General features: G+C 43.0%; 1 long non-coding RNA gene across 2 annotated transcripts; it reads left to right on the top strand.

Moving 5' to 3' along the window:
- Positions 1-235: 235 nt before the first annotated feature.
- Positions 236-11,328, top strand: LOC111857732 (uncharacterized). 2 transcript variants are annotated; one of them, XR_002841431.2, is made up of 7 exons: positions 236-3,436; positions 7,592-7,657; positions 9,096-9,294; positions 9,449-9,546; positions 9,701-9,745; positions 10,453-10,523; positions 10,732-11,328. It is a non-coding gene; the product is annotated as an uncharacterized lncRNA (long non-coding RNA). The 2 variants fall into 2 exon arrangements; XR_002841429.2 differs by having other exon boundaries at positions 237-3,436; positions 10,629-11,328.
- The last annotated feature ends 960 nt before the right edge of the window (positions 11,329-12,288 follow it).

Raw genomic sequence — 12,288 nt, 5'->3', positions numbered from 1 at the left:
AATTTTTCCAGATACTAGCTCAATAAAACCAAGGCTATGAATACCATCGATCTAATACTCTGTTGGGGAAAGTTTTTTTTTTTTTTTTTTTTGTTTTTTTTTATATACTCAGTTTTTTCCTTATATATATATATAATGCCAGAAGTGCTAATTCAGGTATTTCTGGAAAAAGTGTTTTAAGTCATCTTTTGAAAACATTCAGTGACTCAGCTGTTTGGACATCTAGGGGGAGTTCATTCTACCAACTTGGTGCCAGAACAGAGAAGAGCCGAGAGGTGTGTCTTCCTTGTGCCTTGAGGGGTGGTGGGACCAGTCGAGCAGTGCTGGAGGATCGTAGAGATCGTGGTGCAGTGCGGGGTGTGATGAGGTCTTTCAGGTAGGATGGAGCCAGATCATTTTTGGCTTTGTATGCGAGCATCAGTGTTTTGAATCTGATGCAGGCAGCCACAGGAAGCCAGTGTAGGGAGCGCAGCAAAGGAGTGGTGTGGGAGAACTTGGGAAGGTTGAAAAGTCAAGCAGCTGCATTCTGAATCAGTTGGAGGGGACGAATGACGCTCAGTGGTAAACCCGCTAGAAGCGAGTTGCAGTAGTCAAGGTGGGAGATGACAAGGGACCAGTGGTGGAGGAAGTACTGAAGCTTAGTACTTAAGTAAAAGTACAAATATCCTGCAAAATATGTACTCAAGTAAAAGTAGAAGTGCTACATCAACAATCTTAAGTGAAAGTACTAAGTACTTTTAAGTTTACTTTAAAGTATTTTTTTAAGTAAAAGTACTCTCACAATGGTTTGTCTCAACGTTTGGGGTGTGCCATTTTGTAAAAGAATAGTAGATGTACTGACTTACGCCTCTACCGATGTCATTGCTCGTAATAATTACAAGCAACTAAACAGTATATGTGTATTGGCTCTGGGTCCATGTTGAATGTCTCGTCTTCTTGAAATCAAGCCAGTCTACCAGCTCGTGCTGCTAACTGACGCGCGCTCTGCCATCATTGGAGCTAATGAAGCCACCTGATTGGTAGGAAATGGCAGACAACACCAGAACGCAATTGGCTAACTATTTTTTCATGCAAGATTTTGAGGAAATTGTGTTCATAAAATGTAACGACTAACGGCATAAATTGTAGAAATGTAGTGGAGTAGAAAGTACAGATAATTGCCGCAAAATGTAATGGAGTAAAATAAAAAGTATGCATTATTATTTTTACTTAAAGTACAGATACGTAAAAATGTACTTAAGTACAGTAACGAAGTACAAATACTTCGTTACATTCCACCATTGCAAGGGACTGAACGAGTATCTGGGTAGCCTGTGTGGAAAGAAATGGAGGTATCCTTCTGATATTAAACAGGAGAAACCGACAAGAGCGGAAAACGTTGGCGATATGTGAGGAAAAGGACAGACGATTGTCCATGGTAACCCCAAGGTTGCAAGCAGTAACCGAAGGACGGATCAGGGAGTTGTCGAGGAAGATCGCAAGGTCCAGGAGGGGGGATGAGTCAGCGGGGATGTACAGCAGTTCCATTTTACTAGGGTTGAGTTTCAGTTGGTGAGCGGTCATCCAAGATGAGATATCTGCTAGACATGCAGATATCTTAGTGGAGACATGAGTGTCTGAAGGAGGGAAGGAGAGGATGAGTTGAGTGTCATCTGCATAGCAGTGGTAAGAGAAGCCATGAGAGGATATGACCTCACCAAGAGATTTTGTATAGAGGGAGAACAGGAGTGGGCCAAGAACCGAGCCCTGAGGGACACCGGTGAAGAGACTACGTGGGGTAGATGTGAGTCCTTTCCATGTCACTCGGTATGATCGGCCTTCGAGGTAGGATGCAAGCCATTGCCAAGCCAAACCACCAATGCCAAGACTCCTAAGGATGGACAGGAGAGTCTTGTGGTTAACCGTGTCAAATGCTGCTGATAGGTCAAGAAGGATGAGGACAGATGACAGTTTGGCTGACCTAGCAGCATGCAGCTTCTCAGTGACTGCTAAGAGGGCAGTCTCTGTGGAGTGAGCTGCTTTGAAGCCAGACTGATTAGGATCCTGGAGGTTGTTCTGAGAGAGGTAAAGAGAGAGCTGGTTGTAGACTGTGCGTTCGAGGATTTTTGAAAGGAAGGAAAGAAGCGATACTGGTCGGTAGTTGCAAGTGTCCGAGGGATTTAGAGTGGATTTTTTCAAGATGGGAATGACCCTGGCTATTTTGAATGCTGTTGGTACATGACCGGAAGTTATGGAGCCATTAATGATAGTGGTGATGAAGGGGAGAAGGTCCAGAGAGATTGTCGCCAATCTTGGCGTGGATGATCGGGGCAGGACACATGGTTTGGATACATTTATTTTCTTTCTTTAAAATTACTGTTTTGTTAAATGTGCTTAGATGTGTTTAGTACAGTACAGTATATGCTTTTCTTGTTTTGTCCGGTTCATTTTGTGTTTAAATGCTAAAAAAAAAAAAAACATATTTCGGTGCAATTTTTTTGGGGGGCGGGAACCAATTAATTGGTTTTCCATTATTTCTTATGGGGAAAATTCGATCAGAACTCGAACTTTTTAGGATTCGATCCGGAGTTCTGAACGGATTAAGTTTGAGTTCTGAGGTACCACTGTATTTGAAAAGTAGACTGTCCAAGGTTTCTGAGGCTGTTTTTTAAATGTTTATTTGACAAAAACTCGCAGTTATTTAAACGGTTCGGAGACATTTCTGTCAGATCCCGCCGGCAGGATCGCTGACTCCAGATGGTTAAGGGATTGATATGTGTGAGTTTAGCACAGTGCTACCATGAATGTGTGTAGACTCTTCCAGCACCCTCTCCATTTAATGCAGATGACTAACTGCAAGTGTCTGTAGTGCAGACTTTCATAGAATATCTCTATGCCTCTTTCCTCAGGGTGTCTCCACGGTAGTAAAAGGTAGTAAATGGAATTTGACTTGGTAGTACATTTTTTTTCATCATCCACCTCAATATATTTTGAGTGTCCCATTCGTCTGAGGGATTTCCCTAGTTAATTTGTAGTTATTTAATTATGTTCATTTAGTTAATTAATTTATAGCTTTCATATTTCTTGTTTTAATATTTCTTTCTGTCCTTGCTACTCACTCATCATGTTCTTTGCCTATCTCATACAACGTACTCACACCAAGGCCATCTGACCCCCTGGCTCCAGAAGTCTGTACGAAGACCATAGATAAAGGGCCTGCTTCCCTCAGTGGGGGCAGAATCAGACACAGACAGACACTGAACCGGCCGTGTGAAACATCTTTCTGTAACATCTTCATTCTGTCTTAATAAACTGCTTAAGCTTAAGGAACCTGCCTCATCATTCAGCTAGAAATCTATCAGTTGGCGTCACGAACAGGATCGGTGAGAGACAAGGCCGAGAGACTAATTAATGCTGGATGACTGAAGACAACAATTAAGCGCGCAAATCAATGTAGGTAAGATCTTCCTCCTGTCTTTGGCTGAAGGTTGAATAGCCTCTCCCCTGCTCAAACACCCGATCAGAGAGTTGTTTGATGAAGAAGTGAACGTAACTAATTGTGAGATATCTGTATTTGTTGTGAGCTCAAAAAAAGATAAGTCGACTATAAAGAAGTTTTTCCGTTGCTGTAACGGGATAGAAACAGCATTTTCTTGCAAGAGTTTTTCCGTTTTACTGTTTGGGAAAAAACAGCCGTTCATACTGTTCGGGGAAAAAACAGTTTACCGCTCATAATCTGTGGCTGTTCCATCAAACATGGCCTTATCTAGGAAATTTGGCAGTAGAATTAATGTTTCTGCAAGGCCGACCACTGAGAAGGGAGGAATGGAGCCTCCAGATGTTGATGTGGAGTATATGATGAAAAATCTCAGTGAATATCTGAACAGAGCTTGGTGTTTGAAGTCGACAGCTGCTGGCATCCATGAGAAGTATGCTATCAATACAGATTCAGGTGGCATTTGGTCTTTGGATGACATGTGAAGAGCATGGGGAAAAGCACAGCGCATCAGGGATGGAAAAAAGCAGTTGCAGTGGACACTTGTTGTACTGGGTCAGACTCGCCGTCGGAAAGACATGATTGCAAAAATAATGCTGGCCGAGAACAGAAAAGTTTGCATGAGCAAGTTACTGCTTTGACTGATGTTGTCCGTGAAAAGAACAAACAGCTGTCTGACAGACAGACAGAGAGAGAGAGAGAGATGGCAGAAGAGCAAGCTGCGCGTGCGATTGCTGATGCTGCGCGTGTGAGGGCAGAAGAGGAGAGAGATGCTTTATTTAGGGAGTTAGCGAACTGCAGAGCCGAGATGAATAAAAATCATATTGCTTTAACAAACCAGCTGCAAATGGCTTCGAATGCAGGAAACGCTGAGCGACCCCTGGGGGGTGGAGCAACCACATGGGTGACTCCACCTATTCCTCCTCCTCCTCCAACACCAGCCCTGCCTGTGACTGCTCTTCCACCTGTCCCTCCTGCACCCCCTCCTCCACAAGCGCCTATGCCAGCAGAGCGGCTGCATCCTGCCGAAGGTCAGGAGAAGGATCTGAAAGAAAAGTGCCTCACACTGGCGGAAGAATTAAAGGCCACAATGGAAAAAAGATGAGTGCTCCCCCAGTGGTGACTGTGAGTACTACACCAGTGACTCATCCCAGTGCAGCACCACCAGTGGTGTCTTCAAGCACTACATCTCAAGTAATGGTTTATACATCTGCAAATGATGAGACGTAAGAAGAAGCACGACTTGTTCATCTGGCTCCTCTGAGAACAAAAAGAGTCAAGCCAAGAAAAGAAGAGGATGGAACATACACCTATCGGGATGTGTACACTCATGAAGTGACAGACCCGGAGAAAATAGATAAATAAAGCTCCCACATCCAAAAAAGCACTGGCTAAAGACATGGCTGCGCTCCTTCCTGGGACTGTGCAACTACAACAGGACGTGGGTCGTGGTCCCCCTCTTTAAGAAGGGGGACCAGAGGGTGTACTCCAACTATAGGGGGGATCACACACCTCAGCCTCCCTGGTAAGGTCTATTCGGGGGTTCTGGAGAGGAGGGTCCGCCGGATTATCGAACCTCGGATTCAGGAGGAGCAGTGTGGTTTTCGTCCCGGCCGTGGAACAGTGGATCAGCTCTATACTCTCCGCAGGGTTCTAGAGGGTTCATGGGAGTTTGCCAATCTACATGTGTTTTGTGGACTTGGAGAAGGCATTCGACCGTGTCCCTTGGGGAGTCCTGTGGGGGGTGCTCCGGGAGTATGGGGTGCCGGGCTTCTTTTTAAGGGCTGTTCGGTCCCTGTATGACCGGTGCCAGAGCTTGGTCCGCATGGGCGGCAATAAGCTGGACTTGTTTCTGGTGAGGGTTGGACTCCGTCAGGGCTGCCCTTTGTCACCGATTCTGTTCATAGTTTTTATGGACAGAATTTCTAGACGCAGCCAGGGCATTGAGTGTGTCTCTTGGCTGGCCTAGGAACGCCTCGGCATTCCCCCAGACGACCTTAGAGAGGGAAGTCTGGGTTTCCCTGCTGAGACTGCTGCCCCCGCGACCCGACCTCGGATAAGCGGGAGATAATGGGTGGATGGATGGAAGTATTTGAGTATGTAATGTTCCTTTACCGAATATGCAAAGACATGTGTGCAACCATGTGCTGTGCTTAGAATGACTTTTTATTATTGTCTCACTTTACTGACATCATCAGCTACGGTTGCCCGTTAGGTACATTACATATATGACATCCCCTTTCTTTAATTTTTAATTTTTTTTAAATAAAAATTTCTCAAAACAGAAAGAGAATCTGTATGTATGTTTATATATAAAAAAACACTCATCATGCACATCTGTATGTACATAAAGATGTTAACTGAACAGTTCTGTAATGTAGTAATACAGTTTTATCAGCTTCTCATTAACATAATTTTATAGGTTGTAAGTAGTGTGTGTGTGTATGTGAACATGCATACATACACTCACCTAAAGGATTATTAGGAACACCATACTAATACGGTGTTTGACCCCCTTTCGCCTTCAGAACTGCCTTAATTCTACGTGGCATTGATTCAACAAGGTGCTGAAAGCATTCTTTAGAAATGTTGGCCCATATTGATAGGATAGCATCTTGCAGTTGATGGAGATTTGTGGGATGCACATCCAGGGCACGAAGCTCCCGTTCCACCACATCCCAAAGATGCTCTATTGGGTTGAGATCTGGTGACTGTGGGGGCCATTGTAGTACAGTGAACTCATTGTCATGTTCAAGAAACCAATTTGAAATGATTCGAGCTTTGTGACATGGTGCATTATCCTGCTGGGAGTAGCCATCAGAGGATGGGTACATGGTGGTCATAAAGGGATGGACATGGTCAGAAACAATGCTCAGGTAGGCCGTGGCATTTAAATGATGCCCAATTGGCACTAAGGGGCCTAAAGTGTGCCAAGAAAACATCCCCCACACCATTACACCACCACCACCAGCCTGCACAGTGGTAACAAGGCATGATGGATCCATGTTCTCATTCTGTTTACGACAAATTCTGACCATTTGAATGTCTCAACAGAAATCGAGACTCATCAGACCAGGCAACATTTTTCCAGTCTTCAACTGTCCAATTTTGCTGAGCTCGTGCAAATTGTAGCCTCTTTTTCCTATTTGTAGTGGAGATGAGTGGTACCCGGTGGGGTCTTCTGCTGTTGTAGCCCATCCGCCTCAAGGTTGTGCGTGTTGTGGCTTCACAAATGCTTTGCTGCATACCTCGGTTGTAACGAGTGGTTATTTCAGCCAAAGTTGCTCTTCTATCAGCTTGAATCAGTCGGCCTATTCTCCTCTGACCTCTAGCATCAACAAGGCATTTTCGCCCACAGGACTGCTGCATACTGGATGTTTTCCCCTTTGCACACCATTCTTTGTAAACCCTAGAAATGGTTGTGCATGAAAATCCCAGTAACTGAGCAGATTGTGAAATACTCAGACTGGCCCGTCTGGCACCAACAACCATGCCACACTCAAAATTGCTTAAATCACCTTTCTTTCCCATTCTGACATTCAGTTTGGAGTTCAGGATATTGTCTTGACCAGGACCACATCCCTAAATGCATTGAAGCAACTGCCATGTGATTGGTTGATTAGATAATTGCATTAATGAGAAATTGAACAGGTGTTCCTAATCATCCTTTAGGTGAGTGTATATGTTCAGTCTTTATACCTTGCTGGCACTTTCACTTGCCTGCCAGACCTTGTGAAATATTCTCCCGTCATTTGTGCATCTGGTGGGGTGCATTGTTCTGGAAATGTGACCTCTGCAGGTGAGTTGAAGTCACTGATATCAGGCTCAGAATAGATATTGAGATTTCATTCTCTGGTTTGAATTCCTTTTTGCCTGTCTTCAGAAGGTGTTCTCTGTTTCTCCTGTATGTTCTTCCATCTGGTGTCTGGACAATGAAAGACCTTGGTTGCTCATGTTTATTGATTACAACTGCCGGATGCCAACCATCTGCTTTCTGAATTCTCACTTTTTCTCCAGTGTGAATGTTTTGAAGACATCTTGTTTGTCTGTCATAATAACATTTCTGTTTGAGTTGTTTCTCCTTCAGCTTGTCATGAATCTGAATTTTGCTTTCAGGTGTCAGCAAAGTGGTGGACGTGGGAAGTTTAGATTTCACCCGACAACCCATCAGTAGTTGTGCAGGTGAGTAACCTATACCTTCTAATGGCATTTTGCAGTATTCTAACATTGCAATGTAAGGATCTCCCCTCGTTGGGTTTCCCCTCATTTAACACACCTGATTCAACTTGTGCTAATTACCACATAGCTGTTGAGTTGAATCAATTGCAGTGGAACAGGGAAAGAACTAAGCTACACAGGGCTGCGGCCCTCCAGGACTGCAGTTTGACTCCCCTGCTCTAGGTGGTGGTGTCTGATAATTTGAGAATCTCTGGGAACTTGGAGTAGTAGTCCACACAGAGAATGTATTCTGACGCATTGTGGTGGAAAACATTTATTCCGATCTTGGACCATGGTCTTCCTGGTAGTGAATGTGGAATTAGAGGCTCTTGTGGATTGCTGTTATTGTTGGTGTTACATGCAGTGCATTGTGGCACATAGTATTCAGTCTGTGCTGACATATTTGGCCAATATAAAATGTCTCTTGCTCTTTCTTTGCATTTTACCACTCCTAGGTGCGATTCGTGAATCTTACCAAGCTTTTCTTGTCACAGCTGATTTGGTACGATGAGCTTGGCAGCTTTGAACAGTAACCCTGGCATGTAACTTATCTCTTCCTTGAATGTCCAGTATGTCTGAATTTCCTTGGGAACAGCAGTTCTCTCTTCGGGCCATCCCTTCATAGTCATCGTGTGTAAGTGTTGCATCTCAGGATCAGCAGCTTTTGCTGCTGAGAACATGGTCAGCTTTTCCTCAGTTATGGGTAACTGGGGTGTTATCCAATTGACTTCAAGCTCTTCACCAAGCAAATTTTCAGGTTACTCGTTGAGGTTGGCTCTGCTCAATGCATGAGCAATATGCATTTCTTTCCCAGATTTGTGTTTTTCATTGAGACTGTACCTTTTGAAGTCTGAGCAACATTCGCTGTAGTCTTTGTGGTGCTTTGTGCAGTGGTTTTTTGAATATTGTCTCTAAGGGCTTGTGGTTGCTCTCCACTAGAATTTTTTTTGCCATACACATATTGCTGGAATTTTTCACAACCATGCACTATGGCTAACAGCTCTTTTTCTATTTGTGTATATTGGCGTTGGGAATCTGTGAGTGCACGTGATCCATAGGGAACAGGTCTTCCTTCTTGGAGAATTACTGCTCCTATGCCTTCAGAGCTGGCATCTACTGATAGTGTTACAGGTTTGTTCACATCGTAGAATTTCAGTGTTGGAGCATTTATTAACAGCATTTTCATCTTCTCAAAACTTTGTGCTTGCTCTTCTTCCCAGTGCCATTGAGTGTCACACTCTAACAGTCTTCTGAGAGGAGTGCTGACTTCTAAAAGTTTGGGAATGAATTTCGACAAATATTGAACCATGGCCATGAATCTCATGAGGGCTTGTTTGTCCTCTGGTGGTGGCATCTGTGTTATAGCTGTTACGTGCCGCTGCATCTTCCGCTCCACCCACAGGCCTTGTCGTCAGCAGCTTGTCCACCATTCGACCCTTGCTCCGCCTCCCCGACCAGACCCCGCCCACGACTTGCCCTATGCATCACTTGTGCGGAACTTTCATCGTCTAGCTTGAACTGCCAGAATCCTTGGCTTTCATCAAGCACAGAGAACAATTTTGCATTGGGCATGCTGGATATCACCTCTTCTACTGTACGAAGTGGGTAGCGCTCACGACAAATGGCTTTGTTGACACATTGTGGATCAATGCATATCCTTACCTTGTGTGGTTTCACAATTGTGACCATGCTATTTACACAGTCAGTTGGTTTTGATTGTCTAGCAATCACACCTATTTGTTCCATTCTGTGTAGCTCTTGTATAATCTTGTCTTTTAATGCCATGGGAACCTTTCTGGGAGGATGAATCACAGGCAGGACTTCAGGATCTCTCTGGATGTGATGACATCCTGGTAAGCAGCCAAGACCAGTGAATAAATCATCAAAGTTTTTTAGTATTCCTGTATTCTTCTTACTAGGCATAATGTTTCACGTCTAAGTATCGCTGGTGCATCTCTGTCATTGATCTGAAACTCAATGTTAAATATCTTGTCTTTATGCTCACAGGTGAGTGATGCCTTACCCACTGGCGACATCTGGTGGCCAGAATAAGTAAGCAGTTTGCAGGTTGAATTTTTCAGTTCAGTGTGCTTATTCCAAGAGATCTGAAGACTTTTGCAGAGATAACATTACATTGAGCACATTGAAGGCAATGTTCTTGTTGTTTTTCAGTCCATCTCTTTTTTTCATTTGAGGCTTTGGTTGTGACCGTTTTGATCAGTTTTTGAGTTTCTGTTGTGTTAATTTCTACGTACAGTTCCTATGAATAAGTCACAATTTTCTGCTTCTTGTCCAACTGCATGCATTTTCCTTATTCCATTCAGATTTTTGGTTTTGCACATTTTAGCGAAGTGATTTTTTTTTTTATTGCAGGACTTGCATGTTTGACCATAAGCTGGATGCTGTTTCTGTTTTATGTTCATAACCACATCTGCAGCAAGTTACATTAGTTTCCTGATCATGCTGAGCCATTTTTCCTCTGCTTTTGTTTTCAGGACAGGCTGTTTTTGTTTTACTTTCGTAGTTCTTGTATTTCCAACACTCCGAATTTTATTGACTTCAACTTTTTTGTTCAGCACTTTTACTTGGTTGGATGTTACCTCATTTGCACGACCGACATCTATAGCCTTATTGAGTGTGAGATCTGATTCCCGTAATCTTGCACGCAGCTGATCATCTCTGATACCACACACAATTCTTTCTCTAATTAATGAGTCATTTAATTCACTGAATTCACAATCTTTTGCCTTGTTTTTTAGGTCTTTGACGTACGCATCAATGCTTTCAGAGGGACCCTGAGCTCTCCTGAAGAACAAGTGGTGAATTTACGGTACGTTCTTTTTTGGCTCACAGTAGTTTCTGAACTTGTTTTTTAACACATTTATTTTATCAAGTTCTTCCTCTGTGAATTCTAGCGTGTTGTATACATTCACAGCTTCTTCTCCCGCGACATGCAGAAATGTGGCGCACTGAATTTTCTCTGACTTCTCGGCAATTCCGCTCGCAGTTAGAAATAGGTCAAATTTTTGTACCCATAGCTTCCAGCTTTCTGCGAGGTTGCCTTGTAGACATGGAGGCGAAGGGGGTTGCAATTGCTCCATCTTCTACGGATTGAATCCTGTTCTGACACCATGTAATGTTCCTTTAGCGAATATAAAAAGATACATGTGTGACCATGTGCTGTGCTTAGAACAACTTTTTATTATTGTGTCACTTTACTGACATCATTAGCTACGGTTGCCTGTTAGGTACATTACATATATGACAGAGACTTTTGTGATCTGTTGCGCATGTTACTGCACAAATTCTATGCGATCAAACCTAATTTCAGTACGGAGCCCCTCTCATGACAAACTGACAAAATTATAGGGACATTCTAAAAAAACAAACAAAGTGGGATCGAATTAATAAAACGTGGCCACGACATAATTAAAACGAGGGAACGAATTAGTTTGCCATTTGTGCATCTGTTCTGCAAAGCACAATGTCACTTTAAATTTTGAATTATTTGAGTACATATTGCTTACTTGTGTACATACTGCTTGTCCAGTTATGTATCTGTTTATGTATACCAAGTATAACACCTCCATTGACTTAACATGATCGAGAAGGAACATTAAAACTTGTGTACCATATCACCATGTTTAGTTGTCTTTTTTTATTTAAATCAAATGCACAGTCTCAGGAGTGATTCATTGTTACATTTCACTGGATGATTTATTAGCTACGGTTGCCTGTTAGGTACATTACATATATGACAGAGACTTTTGTGATCTGTTGCGCATGTGACACATAAAACTTCTTCAGTCTTGACTCGTTTGGTAAAGCGTCCTGGCTCACAATACTATTCGACAGAAGTGCTGCTGGCTAAGAATTATTTGCAATGCAAGACTTTTGTAGTGTTTTTAGGTCATTCCATCCTATGGTTGTTGGCACTTTTACATCTGAAGAAATACTGGACTTCCTTCACGATAAAGTGAAAAATTTGGGAGGGGGAGGGGTCAAACCACGAATAGACGGGACACAGCGCTTCATTTTTAAATACTGGAGGATCCGGTAAAATTCAGGATGGGTGGCAGCTCTATTTCAACCTTAAAATTAAGCTTGGTTAAACTCCCTCCGTTGAGATGTCTTACGGCATGAGGATAGAAGCTCTTCCTGAGTCTCTCTGTTTTTGCTGTAATATTCCTAAAGCGTTTGCCAGATTTGTGTGCCTGTCTCTCAATGCTCTGTAGTCCACCAAGTGTTTAGCCTCGTTTGTTATTTTAGCTTTAACCCATGCAATATATAGCATATGCAATAGTATTGTTGAGCCATGGATTGTCTTTACCACTAACTCTGAATCTTCTCATAGGTGCATGCTTATTAATTAAAAACAGAAAAGTGGTTTTAAAAAAATTCCAAGCAACTTCACATCCACTATTTCGCTAACAAGATTCAAATCGTTATGAAATATATCGTGCAGGAAGACCTGCTCATTAAAGCGTTTGTAGGACCTTTTAAAAATAAATCGTGGCTTAAATTTGGGGAGTTTTGTGTTTTGGGCTCTGGAGAGGCAGCGGGAGTCGACAATGGCTTCCAGGGATGGCAGAGAG

This window comes from Paramormyrops kingsleyae, chromosome 3, assembly GCF_048594095.1.
Source record: "Paramormyrops kingsleyae isolate MSU_618 chromosome 3, PKINGS_0.4, whole genome shotgun sequence".
Lineage (NCBI taxonomy): Eukaryota > Metazoa > Chordata > Actinopteri > Osteoglossiformes > Mormyridae > Paramormyrops > Paramormyrops kingsleyae.
This window is presented reverse-complemented; position numbering and strand designations above follow the sequence as displayed.